Source organism: Olea europaea, chromosome 14 (assembly GCF_002742605.1).
Source record: "Olea europaea var. sylvestris chromosome 14, O_europaea_v1, whole genome shotgun sequence".
NCBI classification, from domain to species: domain Eukaryota; kingdom Viridiplantae; phylum Streptophyta; class Magnoliopsida; order Lamiales; family Oleaceae; genus Olea; species Olea europaea.
In genome coordinates, this window is record NC_036250.1 from 7858023 (window position 1) to 7867038 (window position 9016).

A 9016-nucleotide genomic window follows, 5' to 3' on the forward strand; every position below is an offset into this window, starting at 1 on the left:
GGAATTTATAAAGGTTGTAACAACTCTGCTGATCTTTGATGTTCTACTTTTACTTGTTGACAAGTTAAGCATTTAGCTACGAATTCGGCAATTTGACGTTTGATACTCGGCCACCAATACAATGTTTTAACTTCGTGGTATAATTTGGTGGTCCATGGTGAGCAGTATAAGGGGTTGTATGTGCGTTGTATAGAATATCATCTTGTAGTTCGTTTATATCAGGTACATATATTCGATTTCTATATAGAAGAATTCCCTGATCTAAAATACAATAATCTGTTGGTTTTCCGCTAACTAAGTTTTGTCGAATCTTAGTAGTAAAAGAATCGCTCTTTTGTCCTTCTTTGATTTTCTCCATGATGAATGATTGTATAGTAAGGGCGAATAATCGTTTTCCTTTTGGTCTTTTTTCTTTCAATTGGGAGTTTTCTCAATCTTCACTTGAATGGTCAAAGGCCTCTTGGTGGGAATGTTTTCTGCTTAGTGCATCAGCAATTACATTTGCTTTTCCTGGACGGTAACTAATGGTACAATCATAATCTTTGATTAATTCCAACCATCTTTTTTGTCTCTTATTCAACTCTTTTTGGGTCAAGAAGTACTTTAAGCTCTTATGATCTGTGAAGATCTCACATTTTTCTCCATAAAGATAGTGGTGCCATATTTTAAGTGCAAAAACAATGGCTGCCAATTCTAAATCATGTATAGGATAGTTTAGTTCATAAGATTTCAGTTGTTGGGAGGCATAAGCAATTACCTTACCATGTTGCATCAACACACAATTTAACCCATTTCTTGAGGCATCACTATAAATCGTAAATCCTCCCGTTCCATCAGGAATAGTTAAAATGGGTGCAGTAGTAAGCCGTGTTTTAAGTTCTTGAAAACTCCTATCGCACTGATCTGTCCATCTGAATGGAATATTTTTCCGTGTTATCCGAGTCAAAGGAGAAGCAATCTTCGAGAAGTTGTGTACAAATCGTCGATAATACCTAGCTAACCCAAGAAAACTACATACTTCGGTAGGAGTAATTGGTTGCGCCCATTTAAGAATTGCATCAATCTTACTGGGATCTACCAAGATTCCTTCTTTGGTGATAACGTGTCTTGAAACACCACTTTTTCCAACTAAAAATCACATTTTGAGAATTTAGCATAAAGTTGTTTTTTCTCTTAATATCTGTAGGACTGTACGAAGATGATTTGCGTGATCGTCTCGAGTTTTTGAATTGAATAAAATATCATCAATGAATACAATGATAAATTTGTCCAAGTAGTCCTTAAAGATTCGATTCATTAGGTCCATAAATACTACTGGTGCATTTGTCAGTCCAAATGGCATTACAAGAAATTCGAAATGCCCATAACGAGTGCGAAATGCAGACTTAGGAACGTCTCCCTTTTTAATCTTCACTTGATGGTATCTAGATCACAAATCTATTTTCGAGAAAATTGTAGAACCATGTAGCTAATCCAATAGATCATCAATACGGGGGTAACGTGTACTTGTTTTTAATAGTGATCTTATTAAGTTCCCGATAATCTATACGAAGTCGTAAGGATCCATCCTTCTTTTTAACGAAAAGAACTGGAGCACCCCATGGAGATGTACTTGGTTGGATGAATCCTCGCTTTAACAAGTCATCTAATTGGCTTCTTAATTCCTTAAGTTCGGAGGGGGCCATTCGGTATGGAGCTTTAGATATAGGGTGAGTACCTGGTTGTATCTCTATGCCAACTCAATTTCCCGATCAGGTGGCGGCCCAGGTAAGTCCTCATGAAATACATCCTGAAATTCTTGGACAACAGTTATTGATGATGGGGTAATAGCTTTGTTTGCACCAAGTTGGTACAAACTTACCCAATACCCAGCATGTCCTTGAGTTAAAAGCTTGGTAGCCTTCATTGCCGAAATTATAATTCTAGATGTTTTCTCAGATATTGGAAAGGATACAATGTTTTTGCCTAGAAGTTTCAATGTTTTGGACTTACAATCAATTAAAGTCTCATAGGTGGTTAACCAATCCATGCCTAATATAATATCAAAATCATGAAAGTCAAGAAGGATAAGATTTGCTGGAAGTTCCATATGTTCAATATACAAGCTAGCTTTGGGTAAAATAAATTTAGCATGGCGATTTGGTCCACAAGGAGTAACGATGTCCATATTATGTGGTACTAGAGTTGGTTTAATATTCAGATTATACAAAAATTTTGGAGATATGAAAGAATGAGTGGCACCTGAATCAAATAGGGTAAAAGCAGGTATAGGATAGGCATATATCGTACATGTAACGACTTTCGCAGCTTCGGCAACTTCAGGTTGTACCATTGCAAATACTCTACATGTTGGAGGATTGGGTTTCTGCTGATTTTTCCTTTTGTTGTTTGGACAATCCTTTACCAAATGGCCCTCTTTTCCACGACCAAAACACAATCCAAGTTTAAGTTGACAAGGCCCACTATGGAATTTTCCACAATGAGGACATGATGAAGGCGTTGTCTCCTTGAATTTGTCTTCCATTCGAACCTTTTTGTTTGGGAACCAAGGAGTATTTTTGCCAATCCTGGTACTTTTAGTGGTACCGTTCCAATGCCTATTGCTTGAGGTTTTTATTTCTCAGGCTTGAGTTATTTTGACCTTTGCTTGTTCTGCCACTAATACCTTATCTATTACCATGGAAAAAATCCAAGCCTTGAATTCCTGACATTTGTACATCTCATGCCAATTCTGGTTTTAGCCCTCCAATGAAACGATCAATTTTTACTTCGCTAGTAGTGGTCACGCGAGTTGCAAAATGTGACAATTCTTCAAATTTCATAATGTACTCAGAAACAGTCATTGGTTCTTGTTTTAAAATAGAAATTCATTTAACTTTTGCTGTTTGGCTGCAGAAGAGAAATATTTTGCTCGAAATTTTTCGTAAAATGTTTCCTAGGTCATATCTTTTGAGCTTCGCCAATGCTGGTTAAAGTATCCCACCAATGTCCAGCATTTCCCCTTAACATGAATGATGCACTTATAACTTTTTCGGATTCTTGAATATGTGCATATGTAAACATACCTTCCATGGTACGAATCCAATTTTCTGCTTCAATTGGATCTCTCACATCCTCAAACATTGGGGTTTTAATCGTTGAAAACGATTACTAGTATCATTTTCTTCCCTAGTCCTAGAAGATTCTCCATTGGAAATGTAGTTGTTGATAAAGTAGATTTGTCTGTTGAGCTTGACGTCGGACCAATGGAGTCAAATGTTCAATTGATGCAGTGTTACTATCACTTTGACTATTCTGAGACATTTCTTGGCTATTGCAAAATAACAATGTCCGTTAATGATCTATAAAAAAAAATCTTGTAATTTTGTGTCCTTATGAGGCATTATATTTATATTTATATCTTCTTTTTAATGAAAGATTCACTTTGTATTACCGACTTCTAAAGCAATAAGAAAAGTTTCACGTAAATTATAAGACTTACCTTGTGAATGGATGCCAGAAGATGGAATTTGCATGTATGTCACGTCACAAGATCGAGTTTAAAACCTTGGCTTTTATACCATAATTGTCACAATCCCAATTTAGTCATTTAACTTTATGTATAAAGATTTCAGAATTTTGTATACTTTGTGAAGAGAGAAGACTTTTGGCTATTTGTAGAGTGTGGAGTAGGCAAGCAACAATAAATATAAGATAGTTCAAAATTTTCTTATATACTTGGTTACATTGCAAAAAGTATCTTAGAGACTAGTAGATATACAAAAGTTACATTACAAAAGTTTTCACTATACAAAAATTGCATTACGCAAAAGTCGCACTACGCACCATATCTTACTGTCATAACCAACCGATTTGTACTAGTATTTATACTACATATCAAAGACTACTGGGACACATTATTTCTCTAGGAAAATCATTTGAAAATAAATACGTCATAGTAGTGGCCTCAAAATAGTCAACATAGTAATGGGATCCCACAAAGTGATTGTGACATCCCAAAACTTTAGTAAGTTTATAATGCATTGATATGTATATTTCATATAACATAGTAAATTTTTTATTTATAATATTATAAGCTTATGAAAAGAATTGAACTAAAATTTTGGTTAAAAATCATGTGGAAAAATTAAGGAAAATGAGGTGGCTACTCTCAATAAATGACCTTGCCACTCTAAATATGAAAATGACAAATGGTATAAGGTGGCTACCCTACATATATCACTTTGCCACTCTAAATACTACAATGACGAATGACATAATAGGGTAAAAGGTGGCAAAATAATGATTAAGGAAAAATAAATTGATTTTCACCATATCTTACTATCATAACCAACCAATTTTTACTAATATTTATACTACATATCAAAGACCACCGAGACACATTATTTCTCTAGGAAAATCATTTGAAAATAAGTACGTCATAGTAGTGGCCTCGAAGTAGTCAACATAGTAACGGGATCCCACAAAGTGATGGAAACCCGGAAATTCTAGATATGTCATCCATGTGTGAACTTCCTTAACATACATGCAATATCGGCCCTCTTCTGAAGTCATCCATTCACCCGAGGTAAAGTCAATGTATTCGATGGTGATCATCTACAAGAAAATAAATAATGTGAATAGATTTATTCGTTAGTAATCTATACCACAATCTTTCTTTAATTTGAATAAGAAAGGAAAACAATGGGCCCCACGATATGAAAATAACAATATATAAGCTCATTAGTTGATTACACCACTTTGGTGTGTAAAATCAATAATATCAATCATTATCTAATGCAATGCAATGTCAATATCAATGGGTAGAATCTTAAATCTATAATTTATTTGAAAAGCAAGGAGTAATCCAATAAACATAATTGCAAAAAATATGTTTGAAATAAAAGTAAGTATAGACTACTCACATTCAAGTTGCAAGACAATTAAAGTGCTATCTTTATAAAGTTTCTTGACTTTGATTTTTGTTGTATGCATTTCCACTTCTCTCATTCTCCCCAATTTATTGTAATAATTTAGAATTAAATTAATAATTAATTTATTTTTCCTTAATCATTATTTTGTCACCTTTTACCCTGTTATGCCATTTGTCATTGTAGTATTTAGAGTGGCAAAGTGATATGTGGGGGGTAGTCACCTTATACCATTTGTCATTTTCATATTTAGAGTGGCAAGGTCATTTATTGAGAGTAGCCACCTCATTTTCTTTAATTTTTTTCCACATGGTTTTTAACCAAAATTTTAATTCAATTTTTTCATAAGCTTATAATATTATTATTAATTTTTTTTACTATGTTACATGAAATATACATCACAATACAAGGTATGAATATGCATTATAAACTTGTCAAAGTTTTGGGATGTCACAATTTCGGCTCGCAAGTCGACTCGGCTCGGCTTGTTGACATCTCTATCACAACCCCACTTTGTACTTACTATTATAGCCCGTTTGATTCCCCTTTTTTAAGAATGAGAATTAAAAATATAATCGTTACGGGACCCACATAAGAGATAGAAAGTCAAATATGACGACTTAATGTGATGGATAACGATCATATTTTTTTGTTTTTGTGACTAAAAAATGAGAATCAAACATACACTAATACAATTGTCTAGATATCTCTGCATCACTACGCGCCATTTGATAGAGTTCCTTTTTTTCTTTAAAGTTTTGTAAATGAGCTTGCTGAGAAAGCTATCTTGAAATTTGTTTGACGGAACTTCCAAAAACTCAAAAGCTAATTATAAAACTAAGAAGTTTCTTTTGAACATTTTGAATAATTTCTAAAAATATCTTTTCTGGCTGAAAGATCTTTTAGAAAAAATTGGCCTAAAATAACTTACTTAGGAAGTTGTTAATTATACTAGAAACAAAAGCATAAACCCTGTCAAATGGACCACTATGTCAGCCACTTCAAAAAAAATTCTTTTAGCTAGACAATACACAATTAGAAAATTATTTAAATATGTTCAAAAATAACTTCTTAATCTTATAAATAACTTCGGCTGTTTCTTAAGCGTCATCCAAGTCCTCTGTTCTAAAGCAAGTCAACAAGTCGAGCCTGAATACATGTAACTGGTAATGCACGGTGCATCTAGTCAATTTTCTTTCTGATTCTTAGCGCGTGGTCGATAGTGTTCTACTTGACTACTTTTCCAAGTCAATCTTGGCTTCTTTTAAAACCATGGCAAGGTCATTACCAAGTATCCATAATCCATGCATAAACTCTCCTTACTTTTGCCTTCGCCACTTATCTTCTTCATCATCCTATTTTCAGTTCTGTCCATGTTTTCTCTTCTACCTTTTCTGTGTGGTTCTGACAAATCTATGAGAAACAATGAAGGGAGAAGAAGAAGAAGAAGTGTGAGACTGGGAGAGAAAAATAAGGCAGTAAAAAGAATAAAAAGTGGTTTAAGCAGTAAAGCTCTTTTGATGGCTAAGATGGTTTCTTGGAGAAAAGAGCAGGTTGAAGGAGAAGGCCAAGAGGATATTGATTTCGGAGATGGCGATGAAGACGATGTTGTTTGGAAGAGAACGATTATTAGAGGCGAGAAGTGCCGTCCTTTGGATTTTTCGGGGAAAATTTTGTATGATTCTAACGGAAATCTTCTGCCAGATTCACCTCATCATTCAAGTTAAGGTGATGAACACAATCGATGATTTCCTTGTTGATTAATGTAAGTTTCTCTTCTTATTTTGTGTGTTTGTTTTGAGTTTTGACAATAATAAAGATATCAAAAACAGAAAAACTGTAAAAAGATGAACAGCGTTGTCTAAAAATCACAAAGACAACAAGATTTTAATTAGTACACACTGATATGGATAGTCGATAATGATAGAAGTCAGAAGACACTAATCCGTGAAGACAAGATGATCTAGTGGTCGAGGAAGGAGGAGTTGAAGTCTATTAGAGTAAGGCCAACCCTCATCGAAGTTTCAACCAATTAAAAAAAAAAGGTTCGACACCACTTTGTACACAAGATTGTTATGATTCAATTGAACTTTCGAGATCTATATCGATTCCACCTATATGAAAATGTTCCCTTCTTGTCCCCTCAAATAATCAGTTCTCTGATGCTGTTCTTTCTGTTTATCCTTTCTTAATGAATTCAACTATGTATTATGGTTAAAAATTATAGAATTTACTCGATTAATGAGGCGTACGTACAATTATATATAAACAAAAACTACTTATTTTTTAATATTGTTAAAACGCCAAAATATGCAACATCACATCAATAGAATAAATGGAAAACGAGTAAACTTGGAATAAGATCATACAGCCAAGACTTTGTGGCATTAATTTGGAACAATGACGCCAAAAATTTTATAATTGTATTTTGATGGAGAATGTATGATTAAAAAATAATGACATATTTTAAATTTACGTTTAATATTATGTTATCGAAAAGAATTGTTCTAGATGGATAGGGTCACGATGCCTTGTCCATTCAGGGGAGATAGACCCGAGCCAGTAGGGCCAATGTGACTCTGTTCATCTAGCATCACTTTATTAAAGAATGTGTGATTGAAAAAAAAAAATAATATATATTTTATATTACTATTGAAGATATTGTTACAAAATCAATTTTGAAAACCCATTGACGACTAAGTCAATAAGTCCATCAAGTCAACGTACTCGTACAACTTACTCCACCATACATACAAGAGATGTAGCATCAGTTTGCCCCCAGGGCATATCTTCCAGTGGCAAAGGGGAGGACGGATAGGGCTCAGCGCGGCAGTGTACAGAGTTCGATTCCCCGCAAGGTGGAATTGACTTTGTTGCAAGCAGGAGTTACCATATGGGTTAACAGTCTTGGCCTATCCATGTGCTCTCCATCCTGGCTCCTGGGAGGCACATCCTGCGATTTACCTCCTCCACGATGGCCCAGGACAGGGTCGGTGGGGGCCCTTAAGGTTGGAGTTCAACCTTTTTTTTTTTTTTGATGTAGCATCAGTTTTTTTTACTATTGAAGATATTGTTACAAAATCAATTTTGAAAACCCATCGACGACTTAGTCAATAAGTTCATCAAGTCAACGTACTCGTACAACTTACTCCATCATCACTTTTTCTTCTTTTTTTTTTCTTTTTTTTTTTTTTTAATGTAGCATCAGCAGCAGTTGCCCACTGAATAAGTTGCACTATGTGGACCACCTATGTTAATTCTTTGGGAAATGCTTGAGGTATAGAACACTCACAACATGGGTGGGTTGGGTGGGATTTTGGGCATATTTTTATACAAGGGATCCGCCTACTATGAGTGTGTGTAGGGGTTCTGTGAACTCCTGTACACACAACATAATTGTAATTTTTTTGGCATCATCGTAATTTGTCCTGACTATCCTCGTGTGTGTGTACATATTCTAAATTTACTTTTTTACTTATGTGTAAACTTATTAATTATAACGAAGTCTTTAAGCTTTGCCAAAAATTGCTGGTTTGATAAAAATTCAAAGAAAAAAATCAAGTTTTGAAACGTTTTAAGTGTATTGACATGTAGTTCTACCTGATTTCATTAAAAAAATCATATTTTTGTCATATTTTAATAAAAATTGATGAAATGTATAATTGAAAAATTGATAAAAGTTATAAGTCTCATGAAATGTGATTAAAATTAATTATTGATGTTACTTAGATTTTTCTCAACTTCTTAGCTAAACCTAAGGATATGATTTACTCTTCTTAATAATAAGAACGTTTTTAAGATGAAAGTTCAAAAAGCTAAAGAAACAATTCAATTTATGTTAAACTCAATTAAGAGATGGATTTCAATATTATTATTTTTTTTTCAAATGAAAAAAATCTACACATGTAAATATAAAAACAAAAATCGTCATACAAGGGTTTGAGTTCAAACTTAATAAGAATAATGGACAATTTATTCTCAATTATATAAAGGTCCAATGAAGCGTCTCAAATAGAGATGTTAAAAAGTTAAGCCGAACAATCATGTGAGTCGGTTCACGCTCTTCCATGGAGCGAGCCAAACGCAAGTCGACTCGCTTCAAGAAA